Genomic DNA, 26,930 nt, shown 5'->3' with positions numbered 1-26,930 from the left:
GTGCTACACATCTGGTGATACATTTAACTACAAAGCAACTGAAGGATATACACAATTGCAGAGTCAGGAAATGGCAAATAGTTCTATTAAATTATTTGTATTATGTTCCAGTGTATGTTTACAAATGTAATTTTAAAGAGAGATGAAAAACACCAACGGCCTGAAGTAATATTTCTTCAAATTCTCCACTTAAGATGGTATTCAACACTGATAATATTAATCATTCAAAATACTTGTGGCAGGTATTATATCCACTTGTTATAGTGGGAAATAAGGAACATTAGATTATAGCAAACTGATTTGCACAATCCATCCATTTATTGCAGAGCAATATTAAAACTCTCAAATTCTCATTAATGTTAGCACTACAGCCGCAAATCCAACAACCTAAGTACGCATCTGTTTGAGATGAATGTTTCTATTATTACAATGATTAGTCCATCTTACATCTCAAGCTTTTAACTTTCCTCTATCAGGAAGGTTGCTGAAAAAATACATTTTGTCAAAGCTTTTCATCTTCCACCCATCAGAATCATTCATAAGAATGCCAATGTCAGGGGAAACAACAAGAGGGTGCTGATTGGTTGACAAGTGGACTTTGATTGTTAGAGGCATTGCCATGGAGAATGGACCAGTGACCGACATTTAACTGTGAAGCATTGTTTGAAAATGTAAACCTGTTAGCTTGACTCTGATTGGTTAAGTCATTGCTCAGAGAATTTAACCACAGATTATCACGTATTTTGTTTAGCTGAAATAGGCGCAATGTGTGTATATGTTCTTTCTGTCTGAAAATAACAAGGCCCTGTGTATTAATGTATGTAGCTTCCTTAAGATTACCCTGATGAGTGTAAGATGAAAAACTTTGATAAAATAAATGTATTTTCTCAGCAATATACTCAAGTTCTAGCTACCAAATCACTAGTTCCTCTTTCCACAACACCTTTCCTTATGTCCCTCCACAAGTCAATACTAAGATGGGTCACCCTCTCTCAACCTTACGTCCTGTGTTCTTTCTAAATCTCAAATACATCATCTCATCTACTTGTCCACCTCCCAGAATTTCCTCTGGGTTGAAGTAAAAACTCATTGCAATTTCCACTACACATCATACATTTTCAGGTTTCAGAACCCAAGTTTGGCTCATCTCCAAAGAGTGGCTGGATTTACCTAATTTTACGGGAAATTATCTGTCTTCACGTAGAGTATGTAAGAGTTGGAGTCTGTAATATTTTCCAATTTTACGTGTAGGATATTGAATATGTGCCTGATTTTACTCTCAGTCATTAGGCAACACTGAACCCGAGCAACTCATTATTCGTCATGTTGCTGGCTGGTGCCACTTGAGGAGCCAACAAAGTCAGGGACATCCCAGTCTATGAAAGAGCATGCCCAAGGTTTGTCAATGCTTGAGGTGCTTCTCCCAAGGCAAATCCTCTGCTCTCGCCAAGGAAATTGAATGCTAATCACTCACACTTTTCATCGCAACTTGTTGTCATTTTCTCTGATGGATGTTTAGGGTTTATGATTCACTTTATAAAATCTCATTCAATTTACCAGTTATTGGATGTCCATTTTCTACTGTGACTTCAAAGGTTTCAATAGTTCCTTGCTTAATGTTGCTCCCCAATTATCTGCACAGCATGTTTCATCCATTACCTGCAGATGCACAGGCTAAATGCAGAGGATGCAGTGAAAGAAGCTTTATGGGTGAATAACTATATATCAGAGAAAATCCAAGATTTCAGTAAGAGTCCTCAATCCTACAGATTTGGATTTATTGTCACGTGTACCAAGGTACAGTGAAAAGTATTGTTCTGCATACAGACCAGACAGATCGTTCCATAACATTGAAACATCTGCAGCGGAATTCTCCGTCGGTGGCATCCTCGGGTCCGCTAGCAGCGCACCACAATGGGAAGCCCCATTGGCCGGCTGTGGGAATAAAGAATCCCACTGCCGGCGTGGGGGCGCCGAGCAGGAAAACCGGGCAGGCGACCGGAGAATCCCAGCCAGGACATAGGATAAATACCTAATGAATGACTCTTTCAAGTATAAATAATGTCTAATTTAAGTGCAAATTTGTATTTGAACTGTAATTTAACTATGTTTCTCTCTTTACCCCTTTCTATTTACCCAATCTGAAACTTACATAATTGGTCTCAAGTGGAACCACTTGAGTTGCTCTGACATGGAGCCAGTTGGGGACCAGCTCTATTCGTCCACTTGCTGACATAAGAATATAATAACATAACAACTAGGAGCAGGAGTAGGCCATCTGGTCCCTCGAGCATGCGCCTCCATTCAATTAGATCATGGCTGATTTTTTGTGGACTCGGCTCCACTTTCCGGTCTGAACACCATAACCCTTAATCCCTTTATTCTTCAAAAAACTATCTATCTTTATCTTAAAAACATTTAATGAAGGAGCCTCAACTGCTTCACTGGGCAAGGAATTCCATAGATTCACAACCCTTTGGGTGAAGAAGTTCCTCCTAAACTCAGTCCTAAATCTACTTCCCCTTATTTTGAGGCTATACCCCCTAGTTCTGCTTTCACCCGCCAGTGGAAACAACCTGCCCGCATCTATCCTATCTATTCCCTTCATAATTTTATATGTTTCTATACGATCCCCCCTCATCCTTTTAAATTCCAACGAGTACAGTCCCAGTCTACTCAACCTCTCCTCGTAATCAAACCCCTTCAGCTCTGGGATTAACCTAGTAAATCTCCTCTGCACACCCTCCAGCGCCAGCACGTCCTTTCTCAGATAAGGAGACCAAAACTGAACACAATACTCTATGTGTGGCCTCACGAACACCTTATACAATTGCAGCATTACCTCCCTAGTCTTAAACTCCATCCCTCTAGCAATGAAGGACAAAATTCCATTCGCTTTCTTAATCACCTGTTGAACCTGTAAACCAACTTTTTGCGAATCATGCACAAGATCTCTCTGCACAGCAGCATGTTTTAATATTTTATCATTTAAATAATAATCCCATTTGCTGTTATTCCTACCAAAATGGATAACCTCACATTTGTCAACATTATATTCCATCAACCAGACCCTAGCCCATTCACTTAACCTATCCAAATCCCGATGCAAACTTCCAGTATCCTCTGCACTTTTTGCTTTACCACTCATCTTAGTGTCATCTGCAAACTTGGACACATTGCCCTTGGTCCCCAACTCCAAATCATCTATGTAAATGGTGAACAATTGTGGGCCCAACACTGATCCCTGAGGGACACCACTAGCTACTGATTGTCAACCAGAGAAACACCCATTAATCCCCACTCTTTGCATTCTATTAATTAACCAATCCTCTATCCATGCTACTACTTTACCGTTAATGCCATGCATCTTTATCTTATGCAGCAACCTTTTGTGTGGCACCTTGTCAAAGTCTTTCCGGAAATCCAGATACACCATGTCCATTTGCTCCCCTTTATCTACCGCTCTGGTAATGTCCTCAAAAAATTCCACGAAATTAGTTAGGCACGACCGGCCCTTTATGAACCCATGCTGTGTCTGCCCAATGGGACAATTTCCATCCAGATGCCTCGCTATTTCTTCTTTGATGATAGATTCCAGCATCTTCCCTCCTACCGAAGTTAAGCTCACTGGCCTATAATTACCCGCTTTCTGCCTACCTCCTTTTTTAAACAGTGGTGTCACATTTGCTAATTTCCAATCCGCCGGGACCACCCGAGATTCGAGTAAATATTGGTAAATTATCACTAGTGCATTAGCAATTTCCCTAGCCATCTCTTTAGTACTCTGGGATGCATTCCATCAGGGCCAGGAGACTTGACTACCTTTTGCCGCATTAGCTTGCCCATCACTACCTCCTTAGTGATAACAATCCTCTCAAGGTCCTCACCTGTCATAGCCTCATTTCTATCAGCCACTGGCATGTTATTTGTGTCTTCCACATGAAGACCGACCCAAAAAACCTGTTCAGTTCCTCAGCCATTTCCTCATCTCCCATTATTAAATCTCCCTTCTCATCCTCTAAAGGACCAATATTTACCTTAGCCACTCTTTTTTGTTTTATATATTTGTAGAAACATTGGGCACGATTCTCCGCTGCCACGACGGGTTGGAGAATAGTGGGAGGGCCTTCCCGACATTTTTCCCGACCTCCCGCTTTTCTCCCTCCCCCCACAGCCGCCCCACGACACGAATCGCTGCTCGCCGTTTTTTACGGCGAACAGCGATTCTCCCCTGGCCGATGGGCCGAGTTCCCAGGCCTTTACGGCCGTTTTCACGAACGCAAAAACACCTGCTCTCACCGTTCGTGAAAACGTCCGCAAAGTGCCGTCCCGGACAACCATGGCACCGATTGGCACGGCCGCACCACGGCCGTGCCAGGGGTGGCATGGGCCCGCGATCGGTGGGCACCGATCGCGGGCAGCGGGTCCGATACCCGCGCACTCTTTGTTCCTCCGCCGCCCCGCAGGATCAGTCCGCGGGGCGGCTGAGGGGCATGACGGCCCGCGCATGCGTGGGTTTGACGCATATGCGTGATGACGTCATCCGCGTATGCGTGGGTTGGAGCCGTCCAACCCGCACATGTGCCGGTGACGTCATCGTGCGTGTCAGCCGCCGTGACCCTTGGCGCGCGGGCTTAGCGACGGTCGCTAAGCCCGCGATGCCGTTCTTCACGGGGCCGCGCTGCTAGCCCCGACCAGGGGGGAGAATCAGGTCCCGGGAGGGGGCACGGAGGCTGCTGTGAAACACGGCCAGTTTCACGGCAGCCTTTACGACTCTCCGCATTTGCGGAGAATCGCGCCCATTTACTATCTGTTCTTATATTCTGAGCAAGTTTACTGTCATAATCTATCTTACTCTTCTTTATAGCTTGTTTAGTAGCTTTCTGTTGCCCCCTAAAGATTTCCCAGTCCTCTAGTTGCCACTAATCTTTGCCACTTTGTATGCTTTTTGCTTCAATTTGATACTCTCCCTTATTTCCTTAGTTATCCAAGGTCGATTTTCCCTCTTTCTACCATCCTTTTTGTTGGTATAAACCTTTGCTGAGCACTGTGAAAAATCATTTGGAAGGTTCTCCACTGTTCCTCAACTGTTTCACTCGAAAGTCTTTGCTCCCAGTCTTCCTTAGCTAGCTCTTCTCTCATCCCATTGGAATCTCCTTTGTATAAGCACAAAACACTAGTGTTTGATTTTACCTTCTCACCGTCCATCTGTATTTTAAATTCCACCATATTGTGATCACTCCTTCTGAGAGGATCCCAAACTGTGAGATCATTAATCAATCCTGTCTCATTACACAGGACCAGATCGAGGACCGCTTGTTACCTTGTAGGTTCCATTACATACTGTTCTAGGAAACTATTGCGGATATATTCTATAAACTCCTCCTCAAGGCTGCCTTGACCGACCTGGTTAAACCAATTGACATGTAGATTAAAATCCCCCATGTTAATTGCTGTACCATTTCTACATGCATCAGTTATTTCTTTGTCTATTGCCTGTCTCAAACTCCAGTTCACAATTGTTCCAGCTGGACCAGTTGAACTGGTTTTCCATCTCCAACCTGTTAGGATATAGATATAGTTTTTGATCATTTATATTTGTATTTGTGTGGGGTGTGCACACTCTCTAAGTTTAATTTATATTTCTACAGTGGTGTATCCACAGAGACAAGAAAAGCAGTTCTAGTTCAGTTGAAAGAGGGAAATGCAGTTTGAAGCAGTTTGTCACAGAATCTGCCGGAACAGACATGATGGGGGAATTACAGTGGGCAGGTCCCAAACTTAGGAACAGAAAGTCCCAAAACCAGGGACAGTGACTGAAGGAAATTCCAAGGAAAAGAACAAGAAGTCTGGAAAATGGTTAAAAGTCAGGGCTGCAAGATGCAGACCTGATATAACGTAGGTTTGTGAAGAGCCAAAGATCGAAGGACACCCACAGATCATTGGCTCCTAACTGCGGGGCCTGTGAAGCAGTGGTTTTTGGTTGGCAGCTGGGTATCTGAGAGATTGCATGGATGGCAGAGCTTGAATGCATGTGGCAATCCAGGGCAGAGGAACATCAAAAGGAGAGTTTGAAATCCTGGAGCTGGATCCTTGGTGAAGATATTCAAGAGAGAAGATTCCAAGATATGTTTTTCCAGAGCAGAGATTGGAAACCCTTGTGTGAATTTCAGAGTTCCTGTGAGGCCAGTTGGCTCACTGTGTAACAAGTCACTTGGGGAATTGATGAGAAATCTGTCAAAGTTGTTTGGGTGGCATCTGCCACTTGGCTTCAGAGTGTGGTGTGTCTGACCATGCTTCCCCTATTGGTTTGCATGGACTGTGTACTGGAAACATTGGTGTATTTTGTAACTTGTGTTATCCTTATGAATCTTATATATCTGTAAACGTATAGTTATGGTGAAGGAACTTCTAGTTCATATTTTCTTGCCGAATATATGTTTTATTATTTGTTAAAAGTTCTTCAACTAACTCTTGTGACTCTGTTCAATAGTCACATTTCTGAACAAAAAATAGAAACTGGGATCTATCAAGCAGGGTTCCACATTGGGATCTGATTTATCCAGTAGTAGCATCAGCTGGGACTGTAGCAATACCTATTGAATTAGTCATAGAATCTCCAGTATTGTGTTCTTTTCTGGCTTTATTATGCCTGAGTCTCTCAAAGTTTATGCTTTGAAATTCCTCCCAAAATCTGTCTAACTCCCTTGAAATTACCTGGCCCTTCCCACTGGTGGGATCTTCCGGTTCTGCCGAAGTGAATGCCCACCATGGGTTCCCTGGCGGCAGGATGGGTGAACCATGCAAAACATTGTGGGCTGTGACAGGACCAGAAGGTCAGCTGGCGGCCAATGGAAAACTGCCTCTGCCTTGGGAAAACCAGCCAGGGGAAGGATGCAAAAGTACGGCCTAAAATCCCCCACTTTGGTTAAAATTCACCCCCGAGCCAGCCAAACCCCCTGGCTCAGCAACCAATTTTCGCCTGGCTGCTGTAAGCACCCTTCCTGCTGATTTCTTTATTTTCCATTGATTTTTGCTGTTATCATTTTGATCCATGGATGCAAAATGGACATGTGTCGTTAAGCTGAGCAGGGGGAATGTGAAACTCCAAAGTTACAACATGGTGCACTGTGCTCGCCTTCAGACAGCAGAACACAGACTTTTCAGCACCAGTGAGATTGATCAGACTCGATTCTATTGGTTGACTGGTGGCCAATGAATTGGCCAAAAGGCCGTATTCTGCCTGGTGACAGGCGGTGATTGGATCCTGCCTGAATGGGATGATTTTCAGAGAGCCAGGAGATGGACAGTTGGGAGTCCTAGATGCTCAGAGGATAGAAGCTGCCTCCCTCTCTCTCCTTTCTGTTATTTCCAGAAAAACTGCATCTGCAAGAATCTACAGTGAAAACCTCAAACTGAAAGCCTAGATTGAAGAGAAGGAATGTGTTCCGTAAGACAACCATCTGAAACAATTAATTTTATCTCTTTTACTTATTATTTTACTACCTCTGTGTTTGTCTGTCTTATGTGTGTGTAAAGGATAGGACTAGTTTAACTTGAGGGGTTTAGAAATTGAATAATAGTTTACCTGTTGTAGTTGCTGCATTACTAATTATAGTTATTGTTATTAATTAATTTAATTAGGGGCGGCATGTGGCACAGTGATTAACACTGGGACTGCGGCGCTGAGGACCCGAGTTTGAATCCAGGCCCTGGGTCACTGTCGGTGTGGAGTTTGCGCATTCTCCCCATGTCTGTGTGGGTTTCACCCCCACAACCCAAAGATGTGCAGGTTAGGTGGATTGGCCACGTTAAATTGCCCCTAAAATTGGGGGAAAAAAGTAATTGGGTACTCTAAATTAATATTTTAAAAAATTAATGTATTTACTTGTGCTGAAATTTACAAACCTGGTGACTGTAATTGTTGGACAGCTAAGGGGCAGACTTTGGGTGTTTTTCTCAGAAATATTAATTAATTTCAATTGTATTGCAACTCTAGGTCAAGTGGGACTGGGATTGACCATGCACTAGCCCAGGGACCTAGCAGTTGCCTCCATGTGAAGCATTTTAGGATGTTTTTCTATATTTAAGGTGTGAAACAAATGGAAGCTGCTGGTAAAATGGGTGGCACCAATGCCTGTGCCCTGAATAGGGTTGATCTCAGTTCTTTACTCCATAATATTTATTGTAAATAATTCTTTATGTACTTTGGCCACAAATTGCCCTCAGTAATCCTGCAATACGAAAGATGTTTGTGCTGGGTGTAGACAGTGAAACATTGCTGTGTAGTGACACCATTTACAGATTAAAACTATAAAGATAATTTAAAACATGAACTCTGATGAATTTAGCATCTCCAGAACAGAAAGCAACTTGACTCAGAGGTTAGAGCCCTGCTCAACATGGCATTGAACCCTTCATATCAAGAAAATACTTTGTTAAATGCCTGGAGAAGAAATACTGACAAGGTTGTTACTATTGAGTACTGTCTAAAAGATAAACTCAAAGAATTGTTACAACACAGACGTGCCATTCAGCCTATTATTTCCATCCTGGCCTCCTGAAAGAGAATTCAGAATGTCCCATTCCCCCCTCTCTATGTAACCTGCATTTTTAAAAACATATTTTAAGTGCTTGTCCGATTCTCTTCCGAAACCATAATTTAATCTGCCTCCGCCACCCTCCCATAGACTTCATAGAATTTACAGCACAGTAGGACATTCGGCCAATCGAGTCTGCACTGGCCCTTGGAAAGAGCACCCTACTTAATCCCACATCTGCACCCTATTCCTGTAACCCAGTAACCTCACCTAACCTTTTGGACACTAAGCAGCAATTAATCATGGCCACTCCACCTAACCTGCACATCTTTGGACTGTGGGAGGAAGCCGGAGCACCCGGAGGAAACCCACACAGACATGGGGAGAAAGTGCAAACTCCACACAGACAGTGACCCAAGGCCGGAATTGAACCCGGGTCCCTGGAGCTGTGAAGCAGCAGTGCTAACCACTGTGCCACATTCCAGATCCTAACCTCATACTGTGTAAGAAAATGCTTTCTAATGCTGCCTTTGGTTATTTTGTCAATCACCTGCAGTGCTACACCCCACCCCACTACCCCGGCCAAAAGGAAACATTTTGCTCCTCCAATACCCTCTCTCAAATTTCTCTTTTCTATGGGGAACAACCACAGTTATTCCTATCTCTCCACATAGCTAAAATCCCTCAACCCTGCAACCATTCTCATACACGGAAAGACCACCACCCAGAAGTTCCTCTCCAAGTAACTCACCATCCCGACTTGGAAATATATCGCAGTTCATTCACTGTTGCTGAGTGAAAGTCATGGAACTCCCTCCCAGACAGCACTGTGGATGTAACTTACCACATGGACTGCAGCAATTCAAGAAGGCAGCTCGCCACCACCTTCTCACAGGCAATTAGGGATGGGCAATAAATACTGGCCTTGCCAGCGAAGCCCACATCCCCTGAATGAGTGAATTTTCATTATATATACATATATTTCCTGCACGCCCTCTGATCCCTTAACATCCTTCCTCAAGTGTGCTGCCTCGAATTTGATAGTACCCCAGTTGAGGACGAATCAGCATTTTATAAAGCATCTTACCTTCCTTGCTTTTGTATTTTGTGCCTCGAATTATAAAGTCCATGGGCGGAATTCTCCATTCCTGAGGCTAAATGCCGGCTTCAACGGAGAATCCGTGGGTGATTCTCAATGGAAAAATCAGCATGAACCCCTCACCAATTCCGGGACCGATGAGGGGCTAGAACTGGCACTCCATAGAACACCAGTGGATCGCACGAAAAACGGACAGTGAATTGGCCAATCCCGGGCCGCGCTTGCGCAGGGCTGACGAGCTGCACCTGTTGCGCTGGAAAACATGGAGTCGGCCATGCTGGAACCCAAACCCACCCACCCCGACCCCGCAGGCCACCCTCTGACCACCCTCCACCACTCTCCCAGCCCTAGCAGAAGCCCCCCGGCCAAGTGGCACGGATCCCGGATGAGAGTGGTGGCGCTGGACACTGCCCACAGTCGTCATGCCAGGTTCCCAACTGCTGGGACCACATGTGGCCCATGCCGTCGGGAAATCGACCCATCGTGGGCGGAGCATCGTGGGTTGACCAGCTGATGATGCGCCAACAGCCTTGCGACTGCGCGCGGCCCGATGATGTCGATTTGGAGGGGCAGAGCATGGCGAACCAGCGTAAAACTGGCGTCAAACTGGCACCAGCCCCGAATCCAGCATCGGAATCCATTCTCTGCCCGATCACCGATTTCGGAGGCGGGCTACCCAAAACACCGCCGCATGATCCTGTGAGCCTCCTTAAAACTTTCTCTGCCTACCCGGCCACTGTCAACAATATGGACTTATCTACCTACAGTCCTCTGCTGATCTACCCCCTTTAGAATGGTACCTTTTCATTTATATTGCCTCTTCGAATGCATCGCTTCACATTTCTCTGCATTAAATTCCATCTGCCAATTTTTTGCCCATTCCAGCAATCCATATATGCCCTCTTTATTCACAGCACAGTTCACAATACTTCCAATTATTTTGGCACCAGCAAGTTTTGAAATTGTATTTTGCACACCCGAGACCAGCCCTTTAACATAGATCAAGAAAAGCAGTTGTCCTAATACACCACGATACATTCCTTCCCTTGAAGCACATGCATAAGTTGGGATGTACATTTTGATGTAGTCTGCATCTTAATCACTCTTTTATGAAGTTGATGATGGCCTCTGATTGTGTGCTGTTCGGACATTGTTCCAAACAGGAGAGGAGGTGTGAACTGGCTCCCTTCTAATAAACTTCATTTGGTCATAAAAAGTTTACATTTCTTTTGCATTCAATCATTCAGACACACATGCATGCACACAGTTAGATGTTCAAAATGTTGCCATTATTACAAGATCTAGGTTTGTTGGTAGGTTTCCGGTAGAGTTGCTTTTCAAACAGAGCAATACTTATTTCAAAAGAGGGAGAGAGAGAGGGAGAGAACAGCCTTCAGCATGTTTCTCTGCTGAAAACTTTCTCAATAATGTCTGTGCTACTTGTAATCGCTCTTTCAGGTGACTGGCAGTCTTGCCTTGAAATACTTCACCCATTGTGTATTTCCAAGAGGTTTTAGATGTGTCTGACTGTGACTGCCATTGTTTCAATATCCAGTACTTCACATTTTTAATGTCTTTTTCTTAGACATGATGTGGAGATGCCCAGTGTTGGACTGGGGTGGGCACAGTAAGAAGTCTTACAACACCAGGTTAAAGTCCAACAGGTTTTTTTCGAATCACTAGCTTTCAGAGCACTGCTCCTTCGTCAGGTGAATCACCTGAGGAAGGAGCAGTGCTCCAAAAGCTAGTGATTCAAAACAAACCTGTTGGACTTTAACTTGGTGTTGTAAGGCTCCTTACTTTTTCTTAGACAATTACGAGTTTCGATGGGTGTCTGGATTGTAGCAAATGTCTTTCCCTTTACAGTCCCCTGAGGGTGATTTGTTTGTTTCTCACCTTCACCTTGGAATGTGGCATTTTTCAGCAGTTTGCTTTGTCTCGGTTTAAATTGCAAAAGTTCCAGTCAGCTGAAAGTTGAAAATTAATTTCTCAAAAAAGCCTTGAGACAAATATTAACATATCTTCCCCTTTTGCCAAATAAGCAGGGTTTTTGGTTCACTTCTATATTCTGAAGGGGTAGAGGCTTCTTTACTTTGTGATATCAGTGGCAAACATAACTTAAAGGGGTATCATACTGCATATGCACAAATGGTTAAATAAAAAAAAATTTGAACCTACAGAACACAATATCAGACCCCTCACATTTCATGCAGATCTGGTGTAATCTATTTCTCCCGGTTTCATTTTGCACCAGGCTAAAACCTCCTTTCTTATAACAATCTTAGCTTACTGTTAAAGATTCTAGATGAGAGGGACATGTGGGGTAATAGTTGATCACTCATTGATGATTTTGCACACCATTTGATGTGGCTATTTCAAAGGCATTCTACAATCAACTGGTACAAAATAAGGGCTGTATGTGTCAAACAACATTCATTCTTGGAAGGAGATTAGAAAATTGCAAAAGGGGCGGCACGGTGGCACAGTGGTCAGCACTGCTGCCTCACAGCGCCAGGCCGGCCTCTCGGGCTGGGGGCCTCTTTTGTTCCTCGCCGGCCCCTGTAGCCCTATGCCGTGTTGCGTCATGGCTGGCGTGGAGAAGGGAGTAACCGTGCATGCACCCAATCGCGCTAGTCACACTGCGCATGCCGCATTGGCGCCGGTCGCACTCCGCATGCGCAGACCCGCGGCGCCCATCTGACGCCGGTATCGGCAGCTGGAGCGACATGGGTCCGACCCCTGTAGGGGTCAGAATCGCTGCTCCTGAGGGCATATTGACGCTGTCGAGAAACACAGCGGTGCTTACGACGGCGTCAACTCTTAGCCTCAGGATCAGAGAATCCCGCCCTCCCCCATGTCTGCATGGGTTTTCAAAGATGTACAGGTTAGATAGATTAGTTATGATCAATGTGTGGGCTTACGGGGATAGGATGGGGGAGTGGGCCAAGGTAGATTGATCTTAGAGAGGGTCGTTGCAGACTCGATTGGCTGAATGGCCTTCTTCTGCACTGCAGGGATGTTATGGTTAACAGCAGCGAGATAATTTGGGTGACACCCCTTCTGTCAATGGGATTTATACAATGAAAATCTATTCTCCCTTTACTGGCTTTCATGCTCCCAACCCAATTATTAATCAATGGGGATATATTGCTTCACATTGTGATGAAATTCAGAATGCATTGAGCAGCTTTATATAAATATATAGACTGCACAGAAAATGGTAAAATCACTGTTGGAGGTGGTCAACTGAAATTGAGGTGCGTGGGGAGTGTGGAAAGTGCTTTCTCCAATGCAAGCTGATCTAATTGAAGAGTTTTTGATACTGGTCGTGAAGGAAATTGAAAGTGTTCTATTTCTAAATGTCATCCTCACCCTGATGAGGAATAATGCAGAGCTGCTTTCCATTTCTCAACACAGAGAACAACGGCAGAGTTTGAAAATGGAATTTGGTGTGAGCAAGGTTTATTCACTGAAGTTAAATTTGGTGTGTTTTGTAACCTCAGTTGTACAAAGTAGGGGTAATTGGTTTGTACATTCGGTGCTTTGAAAGGTCGCATCAGAGTGGCAGATGATAGCAAATGAATCCTGATTTCATCGAAGGGAAGATGACAAAAAGCATTAATTGTAAATTTCAAAATCTATTTAAAATTATTCAATGCCTGATTATCTTCAAATTAACACATTCAAGAAAGGTTTGTAATTGGAATAATGAACAGACAGTGTTTTTAATCACCCACAAAATGAAATTTAACACGATTGATGCTGTTCATAACTTAAATTCTCATTGGCTTGTAGAATGGCAAACCCATTTTGTAGTCAAAGATGTGGATTACAGGCTGCGGGCTGCTGCAATTCAGAATTTATTTCATTGTCGCCTCGAGAGAGAGAGAGAGAGCACAACCTCTAGTTTATCCGCAGCTAGCTGCTTGGCCAAATAAATCCTAATTCCATCCGCAGGGGCAGATAGAAGGAGTACACCTGACAGAAATGTGAACAGTTCAGAAGAGATTCGTAAGAATTTTCATGGAACCTTCCTGCTGAATATTTTGGTCATAGTAAAGTTTGCTCATTCTTTCAGCTGCCTGGTGCTCAGGGGAAATTTCGGAATTTTTTTTTCCCTTTTTCATTGGGTGTGTGCGTTGCCGGTTGGCTGGGCCAGAATTTGTTTCCCATCCCTAGTTCCACTCCCTGTCTTGCTAGGCAATTTAAGAGCCAACTGCCTTGCTGTGGATCTGGAGCATAGGCCAGGGCAGGTAAGAACGGCAGATTTTCTTCCCTAAAGGACATGAGTGAACCAGATGGGTTTGGGTTTCATGGTCACCATCAGACTTGAATTCAAATTTCACCATCTGTGGTGGGATTTGAACCCTGAACCCCAGAGCATTACCCTGGATCTCTGGATTACTAGTCCGCCGACCATACCATTACCTCACCGCCCCACAATGAGACTGTGACTGAGACAAGGGCAGGATCCTCCATTTAGGAGGCGAAGTGTTGCCGGTGAGACGGAATTGCATGCAATTCGTGTTTCCTTTGGAAAGGGAGGCTGGAGATTTCCAGATATCGAGATTCAGTTTCCAGTGGGTTTGGCGGTGGGCTGGTTTCAATGGAAAATTCCATTGACAAATAGCGGGAAGATAGAATCAAACCCCGAGAGAAAGGCATGCCAGTGAGAAACACGTGGCTGGGGGACCGGAAAATCCCCCCCGGAGTCAGGACATGCACTCTGCCAACGCAAATTTAGAGCAATTCCCAGCCCAGTGGTGTTCTAACCGCTGGGGTCAGAGTTAATGCTGGTAGCTGGAGTTGTATTTAAGCGCTCCAATGACCACATACTCACTGCAGCCACGATGACCTGTCCCCTGGGGCCAGGTGTCCGAGGTGGACCCACAGCTCTATGCCAGTGAGGAGAGGAAGGACACCCTCTTCCTCAGCGTGGGCCGCAGACTCAAGCCAGCTCTCCTGAACAGTGCCTGGGAGGTGTGGCAGAGACAGTCAGCACTGCCAGCCTCACCAGGAGGAGACAGCTGCATCAGAGGGATGGAGGTTACTGGTGAGGCCTTTGCCCTGAGAGGGGAGCTAACCAGGGAGGACATCAACGGCCATGGTGAAGGTGTTGTCCAGTTGGGGGTGAGCTCTGCTGATACCCTGCTTCCGTTGCAGTGGAGCAGCGCTTCTGAGGAGTGCCAACACCCGGCGGGCCCCTGATTAAGCTTGGCCATCTTATAACCTTGGTGAAATAACTGGGATATTAGGGTGTCCAGAGGGGTAGCTTGGGTGGGCGCCCAGATGACCAGAGGCTCCCTGAGCATTCAAAGGACACAGGCAGCACTCAGCAGAGTGAACGGCCAGGGGTCTGTAAGGAACACCAAAGGGGTGCTTTTAAACGTCAGACTACAGCAATGGTGGTGTGAGCCCAATCCCGAGAGGGACACTCTGAGTCTATGGACTTGGCACCAAGTCACACTCCATTACTGCCCCTGGTCCGGGCAGCCACCCTGCAGCAAGCCTGACAATTTTCAAAGGTTTTTCAGACTTTGCTAACCCTCCCACTCCCCCTCCACAGCCATGACTCCTCGGTCCAACTTGTCAATACTTGCTCGAATTCGCACCCACGAGACTTCCATCTAAGAGGGGTGAAGCATAAAGTGTCCAATCCGCTAATAAGATTCAAATACGGGCAGCACGGTGGCGCAGTGGGTTAGCCCTGCTGCCTCATGGCGCCAAGGTCCCAGGTTCGATCTCGGCTCCGGGTCACTGTCCGTGTGGAGTTTCCACATTCTCCCCGTGTTTGCGTGGGTTTCGCCGCCACAACCCAAAGATGTGCAGGGTAGGTGGATTGGCGACGCTAAATTGCCCCTTAATTGGAAAAACATTAATTGGGTACTCTAAAATAAAAAAAAGAGATTTAAATACATGCAAATGATGGTTGTGCATGGATCTGCCAGTGCTGGGCACAAGCACAGATATCGCTGCCAGTGAGGGACCAGAGCTTGGTGTCAGAATCAGCGGCAGGCCCAAACATTGATTTTTCAATTTTGCGCGATTCTCCACCCAATCGCGAATCGCACATCCGGCATCGTGAAATGGAGAATTCAGCCCAAGAGCTCATTATTCCATCTTCTGATACAGTCCAGGAGCTCCAACACCACTGAGTTTCATAGTCCAGTTCAATTCATTGAGTACGTCTAATTCAGCCTCTGGCCCACTCCTTCTCCATCTGCATCTTGCGATCTTGTGGCAGGAGCTTGTCAGTACATATAGGGTGAGATTATACATTCGGCTTCAGCTGTTTGTACTGCAAAATCAGGGGTCTGTGAAACAGAAACCTGTCTTGTCCAATCCTCACCTATTTTACTGGAAGATCAAAAGGTATTTCAGGAACACTGGGAGATACACAATACACCCAATTTTATATCAGCTTTTTAACACTTATGCAAATAGAGGAAATATGTTAGCTAATATATGAAGAATATTGTGGCATATGGGTCTGTCACATAAAGATTAACGAGAGATTGAGTGTGGGCTGCCCACACTTTGATGAAAGAGAACATATGACCCGCACCTAGGGGTCAGTGTAGTCTTGGACAGAGCTGTGTACGGAGGCAAGTATGGTGACAGCTCTCAGCTTGTATCTATGCATATGGTTTTTAGCATTTAATCAATACTTACTGTTGATCTACCTAAGACTTGCTTGGGCTCTTTGATGCCACATTCAGGCAAGTGCTGCTTTGAGATCAAGGACAGTCATTCATACCTCATTTCAGAAATTTGTCCATGTTTGGACCAAGGCTGTATTGAGGCCAGGTGCCAACAAGCCCAGATGGAACCCAAACTAAACATTGGTGAGCAGGTTATTGCTGTGTAAGTCCCCCTCGATAGCACTGTCGATGACACATTCCACCATTTTTCTGATGATCAGCCGCAGATTGACTGGGCTGTAATTGGCTGGGTTGGATTTATCCTGCTTTTTGTGAACATGACATACTGGGAAAGTGTCTACATTGCCGGGTAGATGCCAGTGTTGTGGTTGTACTGGAACAGTTTGGCTAGGGGAGTGGCAAGTTCTGGAGCAGAAATACCCTTCATGGGATTTTCCAGGACCCAGAGCCTTTGCATTATCCAGCACCTTCACTCATGTGGATTGAATCAAATTGGCTGAAGTTTGGCATCTGAGGTGACTCTAAAGTCCTCACAAGTAGATCAAGATGATTTCTTCACTTGGCACTTCAGGCTAAAGATGGTTGCAAATGTTTCTTGTCTTTTGCACTGATGTGCTGGGCTCTCCCCAACATGGAGGATGGGGATATTTGTGGAATCCACCCTCATGTTAGTTCTTTAATATTAACCACCATCCATGACTGGATGTGGCAGGTCTGCAGAACTTTGATTTGAACCATTGGACGTGGAATCACTTAGCACTGTCTATCACATGCTGATTCCGCTGTTTGGCATGCTGCAGCTTCACCAGGCTAACACCACATTTTTAGGTATATGCCTGGTGCTGTTTTTGACATGTCCTTCTGCACTCTTCAGTGAACCCTTACTTGATGGCAACGGTAGGGTGATAATATGCCAGGCCATATGATGACTGAATATAATTCTGCTGCTGATGGCCCACAAACCCCATGGACATCCAGTGTTGAGCTGCGAGGTCTGATCATGTCTATCCCATTGAGCATGGTGGTCATACCTCACAACACAATGGAAGAATGGAAGGTATTCACAATGTGAACATGGGACCTCATCTCCACAGGGACTGTGACTCCCCATACCTATTTTGTCATGGACAATTTGAGAGGATCTGGTCTGTTAGGTTCCTTGTTAGTTCCTTCATCACCACAAGCCCAGGTATAGGAACATAGGAACTTAGGAATTAGGAGCAGAAGTAGGCAATTCAGCCATTTGAGCCTGCACTGCCATTCAATCAGATCATGGCTGATCTCTTCCTGGTCTCAAATTTACCTCCCTACTTGTTCCCCATATCCCTTTAACCTGATTTTTTTTTTAAATGAGAAATATATCTATCTCCCTCTTGAAACCATTTAATAATTTGGACTCCACCACACTATGGGGCGGGTATGGCAGTCATGACCTTCAAGACCCAGCCAGCTTGGCCAGTTTTAGTGTTACCGAGCCACTCTGGATGATGGGCTTTGAAATCCCCACCCGGAGTACATTCTATGCCCTTGCCACCCTGAGTGCTTCCTCCAGCTGGTCTTTCAACATGGAGGAGAACTGATTCATAGCAGCTCCCGGAGGCTTGCCAATCTTCAGACTCTTCAGCACAGACTGGGAAGCCAGCTAAATTTCCACAAAGTAGTGCTGACTCTGTGAAATGGGCCAGATTCAGGGTCATAACCTTAACTCCCCTGTTGTGTTTTGTTAATGTTATAGCTGAACAGAAGATCAATGCCACACTGTTGACAGGGTTCCCTTTAGCCACTGGATCAGTTAACTTCTGAAAGAAGTCCAATATGAACCGTGACCATCGCTCTCTACAGTTCTATTTAATTCCAATCACTGCTCTAGGCATTCCAACAGTCTCTCCGATGATTACAGATTTCAGCTACATAACCTATGGCAAGTGGTATTGAGTCCTTTTTAATAAATTCTCTTTTGACTCGCTCTTTCTAATCTCTGCAGACTGATTGTAGTTATAGTAATTCCCTCAAACAAACTCCAGAATGTGAGTTATCACATCAGTCATTTCATTACGAAATTTTCATTTCAGACATTTCCTGGACTCTGCTCATGACTTCACAGCAAGTTCGCAACTTTAGTTGGGAAGATCTTTAGGAAGCTTAAGGAAAGCTCTCTTGCAGTATCTTGGGACCCATGGCCAAGCAGCTAAGTGGCCATTTGCTCAGAGCTTCACAATGCCAGGACTGACGAACAAAACTTGGAATAAGTCCAACAGGAAAAATGGTTATTAAACTCCAGAAATTGCATATCAAAATGGTAAAAGTTGAAAAAAATACACCTCCTCTTATGTTGCTTAGAATGATAGGACATCCTGGTAAATAAGCATTATCTTGCAGTTTTAATTGACTTTTGTGTCTGTGAGCTGTAGTTATTTTTTTTTCACAGCTGAGAACATTATGAATACTTGGCTGAATTTCAAATGCTACAGAATATTTGAACTTGCAGGGCGCCTTCGGGGTTTCAGACCAGCCAGATCTATTCCTGGGGAGGAGGGCGGACGCCTTTGCCTTTGCCTCCGTGATTGCCCGCCGTAGAATCCTGTTCGACTGGCGGTCAACAGCACCACCCAAAGCTGCAGACTGGCTGTCCGACCTCTCGGAATCTCTCCAAATGGAGAAAATCAAATTCGCCATCCGAGGGTCATACGACGGCTTCCACAAAACGTGGGAGCCGTTCACCCAATTGTTCCGGGACCTGTTTGTGGCCAACAAACAAGCAGAAGAATAGCCAGGTAGCCAAGAATCAGGGGAAAGTAGCCAAAGCATGAGAGGGGTAGATAGACCGGGAGAGGGGGAGAGGGACAGCTAAACCTAAGAGGAAGGAAAGGCGAACCACAGGACGGGGGGAGGATGGCAGAAGCGGGAGAGGGAAGAGACGGGGAACAATAGAGGAGAGCCAGGGAGGGGGGAGGCAGGGAAACGTTAACAAACTTGCCATCCACAGGAACAGAGAAAACGGGGAAGAAGGGAGGGCCACAGAAGCGGACGTGCGCACGAGACGACAACGTCAGCGAACTCCGTCCGGGAGAAGCAAGGGACAACACCACGAACGGATGCCTACTTTGTGTGCAAATAATTTTGCCAAGTGTACAGAGCTGCTGCCGTTGAGCGGGGGCATAATACCGTCCGCTGACTTCTCGGGGAAAATTAAAACGTCAGCAGCAGCAGCGACCCATGGGGGGGGGGAGGTGCCCCGATGGGAGGGGGTGGGAGGACTGAGGCGCGTGGGGTAACGTCTAGTGGATTGCTGATGTATATTCTCTTTATGCACTATGTTAATGTCCACTAATTGTCTGTGTTAAGATTATTACTATTTATTATGAAACATATTAAGAAATAAAAACAGCAGCAGCAACCCAGGGGAGGGGGAGAGCTGATTTATTTTCCTTTTTGTAAGGGGCGCATGCTCTACCCTGTTTTGAATTGGGTGTTAATTTGTTAAACTGTTTATCGTTTAGAGGGTTAAGTTGTTTTGTTTTGTTGGCATGTTGTCCTTCTTTCTTTGTATTATTTTCCTTTTTGGAGGGTTTTGTAAACTTATTGAAAAACTTTGAATAAATACATTTTTTTAAAACTTGCAGGCCGCAGTGTTCACAACTTGGTGGATTGTTATTAAAGGATTATTTATCTTTGAGATAGTTATTGAATAGAAACTTGTTTTTACAATAGATTCACCACTTAAGCAGGTTTACATATTTTTCATTGCGTTAGGGATTTAAAAAATATGAATTTTAAAATAAAATATGTTTTTCTTCGCTGTCAGCTCTATGAGATTATTAAAAGTGTATTTTTTAATAACCATTTCCATGGATTCCCGTTGCAATTACATGACTCCTGAGAACTGTACATAGTAGATACTGGAGGAGGTACTTGGAAGGATACACAGATCATACGGAGAGGGGGCATGGAGTATGTGAGGCAGCATGGAGGAGGAACAAGGGTGGGTGGGGAGGTGATGCTGCTGGTTAGGGGGCATAAAACTATGTTGGACACGGTGGCTCAGTGGATAGCATTGCTGCCTCGCGGCGCTGAGGTCCCAGGTTCGATCCCGGCTCTGGGTCACTGTCCGTGCGGAGTTCACACATTCTCCCTGTGTTTGCGTGGGTTTCGCCCCCACAATCCAAAAGATGTGCAGGTTAGGTGCATTGACCACACTAAATTGCCCCTTAATTGGAAAAAAAATAATTGGGTATTCTAAATTTAAAAAAAAACATTAAAAAAAAATAAAAAATAAAACTATGTTGGAGAGCTGGGCCCATATCCCAGAGGACTAAGATGGGCCTTCCAATCAGCCCATCTCAGCACCCGTATGCCTTCAATACTACCTCATGACTCAAGAAACAAAATTCCTCTCCGCCCAAGTTTCCAGAAGGCAAAAATATGGTGTGGGGTTGAGAAGGGGTGACAAGGCCAAGGCAACCCCCCCCCCCCCCCCCTCCCCCCCCCCCCCCCCCCCCCCGCCGTATGCAGTCATTTACTCCACGGTGCTGTGGATGTGCGGATGTGCTCCAGCCTGCACTCCTCAGAGTTACCCCTGGCTTTTAACACTGAAAAGCAGTTTGAGGATGCCAAGTTCCTGGAGGGTTCCAGCACTGCTTCTGTAGCTGCGAGATGATCAACATCTGGATGGTTTGCCCGAGGAAGATCTCAATCTTCTGCAAGGTTCCCAGTCGCATCTCTTGCTTAAACAATAGGCTCAGGCAACTGAAGGTGCTTCCTGACATGTGGCTACCCAGGACACATCAAATGGGCTGGATTTCCCCACATACCACAACAATTGCAGGCAATGGGACTCAGCTGTGCTATCATCCTGCTTAAAAATCCCATCTACTTATGACAGAGATGCTGTCAACTTTCCGGTCCCCGTTCTCCTGTTTATTATTTAATTATTCATGTACCTACTGCATTTTGGATTTCAGTAATCAGTATCCTCATTTTCATTCATTTCAATTTCATCCCTTTAGATCTCATTACTGACTTATATATTTACTGTTTCCCCTTGGTTTAAAGCTTTTTGTACCAAATTGTCACTCATCAAAACCCCACTGGCATTCTATTCAGCAAACTATTCCATTTCTCAATCTCCCCAAACCCTGTGCACACAAAGCCTCGAATGCTCCACAATGCTTAAAAACGCATTAATTACAAAACATCACTCGCCAGCCAGCCAAGGCAATTAACACGTTGTCATCTTACAGCTAACTGCAAGTCCATGGCTGTTAGCAGTCAGTTTGAAAGTAAAGTTTGAAGCAAGTGTTACATTTATTATATTAGGTAATAAGAATATAAGAACTAGGAGCAGGAGTAGGCCATCTGGCCCCTCGAGCCTGCTCCGCCATTCAATGAGATCATGGCTGATCTTTTGTGGACTCAGCTCCACTTTCCGGCCCGAACACCATAACCCTTAATCCCTTTATTCTTCAAAAAACTATCTATTTTTATCTTAAAAACATTTAATGAAGGAGCCTCTACTGCTTCACTGGGCAAGGAATTCCATAGATTCACAACCCTTTGGGTGAAGAAGTTCCTCCTAAACTCAGTCCTAAATCTACTTCCCCTTATTTTGAGGCTATGGCCCCTAGTTCTGCTTTCACCTGCCAGTGGAAACAACCTGCCCGCATCTATCCTATCTATTCCCTTCATAATTTTATATGTCTCTATAAGATCCCCCCTCATTCTTCTAAATTCCAACGAGTACAGTCCCAGTCTCCTCAACCTCTCCTTGTTACCCAATATTTACCAGAAAATCCTACTCCCATCAAATTCCCATTGCTAATCTGTTTAGTAAACCACTTTTTAGTAGTCACTCTCAGCTCTGTGCATAGTGTTTAGCCGCCATCTTTTTTTTTGTTAAGTATTTATTGAATTTTACATTTGTGCACTTTACAGCAGGTGATTGAGACGGTTATTATGTGCAATTTACATGCTTTTCTTTCTTTGGCTCTCACCCACGTTGCTCCCCCCCCCCCCCCCCCCCCCCCCCCCCGATCCCCTCACCATGGCTCTCCCCCATGTTGCTCCTACCCCCCAACCCTCCCCTTTTCTGTTAGACGGGCTCCTTTTTAACCTTTGATGAAGGATGAGGAGCAAGTTATTTATCTTACTTATCTTGCTGAGATGATGCTCCCCCTGCTGGGGGAATCTAGAACTGAGGGGCAGCGGTTTCAAAATAAGTGTTTCCCTTTTAAGACAGAAATGAAGAGAGCTTTCTTCTCCCAGAGGGTGGTTAGTGTTTGGAATTCTCTCCTCCAGTGAGCGGTGGAGGCCGTGTGTCACAATCGAGATCAGTGTTCACCTATTGTGCAACAAACGAGCCCCTGCGTGAAAATCGCCATGCCAGAGTTCCCAGTCGTCTGATTCATCTGAATCGGGGCTCAGCAGTTCGCTGCTAACAATAGTAAGCATCATTTACACGGTCCCTGAGCACTCACGCCCAGTCAGGCCAGGAGATGGCAGTGAGGAGACCTGCTTCTCTATTTGTGGATGACGATGTGGCCAGGTTTCTGGATGCGATGGAGGAGAGGGGGGTGGACACTCTGTACCCCCGAGGGGGTCAGAGACCCAGCAGCAAGATCAGCAATGCATCCTAGGAGCAATGATGTGGAGATGCCGGCGTTGGACTGGGGTGAGCACAGTAAGAAGTCTTACAACACCAGGTTAAAGTCCAACAGGTTTGTTTCAAACACGAGCTTTCGGAGCACGGCTCCTTCTTCAGGTGAATGTCAGGTGAGTCCTAGGAGCAAGGCTGTGGCTGTCAGAGCAGGAGTCCAATATCGAAAGAAGTCCCACGACTGCCAAAGAGTTGCAAGGGTAAGTTACCACTTCTCTCCTCCTGGTATTCGTCCCGCCTGCCACCCTTCAACTCCCAAACCCCTACCATCCTCAACACCCCCCTCCTGCACCCGTGCCACCCATCCCTCCATCTACTGACTGGCACCTCGCACTCTTCCAACATCCGATCTCGAAGCTTCTTCCTCTGAAACCCCTGGCACTCACCGCCACAGCTCCTTAATGTCGAGGTACAGTGCCCACACCTCCCACCTGCTACACTCTCCCTGATCCATCAAGCATGCAGCTCACAATGCCCTCTCTTTGTTGCCACAGGAGACATAATAAGAAGGAAAGGGAGACGACAGGGGCAGGGTGCAAGAGTTGTGAGTCCTCACCCCTGATGAGGAAAGGGTCCTGGAGATCATTGGGTTGCCTGTGGAGAGAGCAGTGACCTACAGCGAGGTTGACATGCACCAGCGAAGTGAAGGTCCACTGCCCATTCATCCAGCTGACCAGTTTCGAGTGAGTTGTTGGTGTCCCAGACATTATCCTTCCCTTTCACAGAACCCATGTCCATTGTCTCATAGGATCACCATTTGATGAGGCTGGACCATCTGGAGTTGCTGCAGGCACCCACGAGACCACCTCGGAGGAGAGCTCCTAGGAGAACAACGGCAATGCATCAAAAGCATCTCCCTCCACCAGTACAGAGACATACACCTGGCTGGGCAACATTAGTAGACAGGCTCACTATCTGCTGAGCACCACACAGTTACTGATGTACATCAGGTGGAGGCAGGAAGATCCAGGAGAGTCAGCTGTCGGAAGTCTGCTGGATCCCTGGACTCTGCTGAGTCCCAGTCAGATACCGAGTCTCTGGACAAGGTTCCCCCAGAGCTGATGCAGATGCAAGAATGTAAGATGCAGGAGGGGATGTCAGCGATGTCCTATGATTGCAAGGCCAATTGGTAGAGTCCCAAAGGCTGCAGGCACAGGACAAGATGCCGGTTTTGTGTGGCACCCACGCCAACATTGCTAGGGTGGCGACTGCAGTGGAAAACCTGGATCATGACGTCCGAACCATGAGTGGTGGTGCCCAAGGCATGGCTCAGTCTGGATGACCATTGCTGAGGGACTCGACCTCATGTCCCAGTTGCCGAGTGACATGTCCCAGATGCAGGTGAACATTGTCAAAGCTCTGGAAAGCATGTTCCACTCACTGAGGTGCATCGCTGAGTGCTTTAACACCATGGTGCAGATAATGGAGGCCTCCAGGACTGGAAGCACCAGATAACTCAGAGGCCTCTGGAGTTCACTCCATCCCCCCCCCCCCCCTCACCCCCACCCCAACACACACACTTCCATCCCATGAAGTCCACCATGGCCCTATGGGCACCGTCAGGGAGGAGGAAGCACAGGAGCTCATCCCACGGCCTTCCACCAGGGAGATGCAGTCAGTCTTCAGCATCCCCCCTTCCTGACACCGCTGCATCTCAATGGCAGTGGGCAGAATAGGGTGGAACAGCAACACCCGCGACACCAGTAAGATGGCCGGGGCCTTCCAGCTCCAGGCTGTCTATAGGACAACCATAAAGGGCATCAAAAGCCACATGGTGTGGAAGGCAACACCTCCAATGTGCATCCTGGGGATGCACCTAGACGTAGCACCAGGCCACGGAGGATCAAGGAGTTTTGGGAGTACCGAGTGGACACTGGAGAGGTCTGTATTCGTAGTTAGGGGGAATGAATAATTGCCACGTTAAAATGTTCACCAATAAATAATTTCACACCTTATACATGCAGCACCTAGGTCATTTTAATCTTCACAACAGTGTGGATCTCTCTCCCGATCTGGAGTCACTTCCTGCTACAGGCCCCCATCTGGACTCACTTCCTGCTACAGGCCCCCCCCCCCCCCCCCCCCCCAGAAACAGCACCGGTTACAGCATAGGAAACCCAGAGTGATGGACATCCTGGACTGCAAGCCCCATCACTCACTGGACACACACCCTCCGCCTCCCCCCATGCCTCCCCACCCACCACGGTGGTCCAAAGTAAATAGCCCACAATACAAATTCCATCATGAGAATAGACGTGAGCTCGCTGTAAGTAGAAAGACAGGAGTCAATCTTAATCAGATCTTGAGGAGCACCACAGCTTTCTTCACATAAAGTGGTCATTGCCCTCTTGCCTTGAATAGCGATTCACTGACAGTGCCAACACAGGCCTATCACCCCGGTGTTATGTACCATAGACACTTAGAAGGGGGACAGGGGTTCTGTGAAGGGGGAGATTGGGGAAGGGGTGGTGTGATAGGGGGAGAGGGTTTGCAGAGCTGACAAACACACTCATCTCATGCGAATCTAGAGACTACGAGGGACCCCGGTCCTCCTGGCAGGGCAGATGCCTGTTCTCCTTTCACCAGCTCCTCCTCAGGCTCATCCTCCAGCCCCCCCCCCTCCCCCCCCGACCTCCTCCTCTTCCTCAGATGAGGCCACATGTTCTTCCTCTTCATCCTCCTTCACGGCCACTGGGAGCGTGCTCCTCCTCCATGTCGCCCCGCTGCTGTGCCAGGTTGTAGAGGGTACAGCAGACCACCAAGTGGGAGACCCTCTAAGTGGTGTACTGCAAAGCATTGCCAGAGCGGTCCAAGCAGTGGACCTGCATTTCCTAGTAGGTCGATGCACCGCTCAATGACAGAACAGTTGGAAGGATGGGCCTCATTGTAATGGGTCTCCGCCTCAGTCTCAGGCCTCCGCACTGGCGTTATCAGTCATGACCTCAGCAGGTATCCCTTAAACTCCAAGAGCCAACCTGTCATCCTGGTGTGGTCCTCGAAGGCACCGGTGATCTCCAAGTGCCCAGAATGTAGCTATCATGCACACTCCTAGGGCAGCGGGCACACACATGAATGATCATGAGGCAGCAGTCAAGTATGATGTGAACATTCAGGGACAGGAACACTTCCTGTTAAGAGAGGGCACTCCCTGATGCCTCGGTGCTCTCAGGGCAATGTGGGTGCCATCAATGGGCCCTTGGACCTGGGGCCAGCCATGACAGAGCTTTACAGCGGCCGGCGCGGAGGGAAAGAGTGCCCCCACGGCACAGGTCCGCCGAAGATCGGTGGGCCCCGATTGCGGGCCAGACCACCGTGGCCACCCCCCCCCCCGGAGCCAGAGCCCCCCACCCAAGGACTCCGCAGGATGCCCGCAGAGCCAGGTCCCGCCGGTACAAACCTTGTGCAATTTACGCCGGCGAGACTGGCCGTAAACGGGTGGCCGCTCGGCCCATTGCGGAGCGGAGAATCGCCGGGGGGTGCCGCTGCCAACGTTTCATTCATGTGGGAAGGGGGGCAAGAGGAGAAATGCAGTGATGTGACCCAATGTGGAATGGGAGAAGGCATGAATTGAACCAAATTACCTTGCTTCAAGGACATTCCTGGGAAAGTTGGGAAAGTTGGAAATAGCAGGGGTTAAAAGAGTTAAACATCGTGGAGTTGGTATCAAGAAGGGAATAACAGCAAAATTTTATTTCAATAAACCCAAAAGGGGAACAACAAAAAAGGGACATTTGGGTAAAGAGATTGGTGTAAAGAGTTCCTGACATTCACCATGAATTAGGTGGAGACGAACAAACATTTTTCATATAGGATTATGAAAATTGGTCTTACGACCCCCCCCCCCCTTTAATCTGCCCCCGCACGCTATACACACACACTCCTAACCCTCACACCCCCGACTTTGTAACACGCCCCCGTTCTCTACAAACACACACACACACAAAACAGACAAACAAACACAGAGGGGTACAAAAATA

At 46.6% G+C, this 26,930-nt stretch overlaps 1 protein-coding gene across 5 annotated transcripts in view; it reads right to left on the bottom strand.

The window, feature by feature from the left end:
- Nucleotides 1–26,930, bottom strand: part of LOC119971491 (RNA-binding Raly-like protein) — a 1,731,169-nt gene that overhangs the window by 1,583,112 nt on the left and 121,127 nt on the right. The window lies entirely within an intron of this gene.

The sequence above is a fragment of the Scyliorhinus canicula genome, chromosome 9 (genome assembly GCF_902713615.1).
Source record: "Scyliorhinus canicula chromosome 9, sScyCan1.1, whole genome shotgun sequence".
Taxonomy (NCBI): domain Eukaryota; kingdom Metazoa; phylum Chordata; class Chondrichthyes; order Carcharhiniformes; family Scyliorhinidae; genus Scyliorhinus; species Scyliorhinus canicula.
Note: the sequence above shows the minus strand (reverse complement) of the source record. Positions and strands in the feature narration are given on the sequence as shown.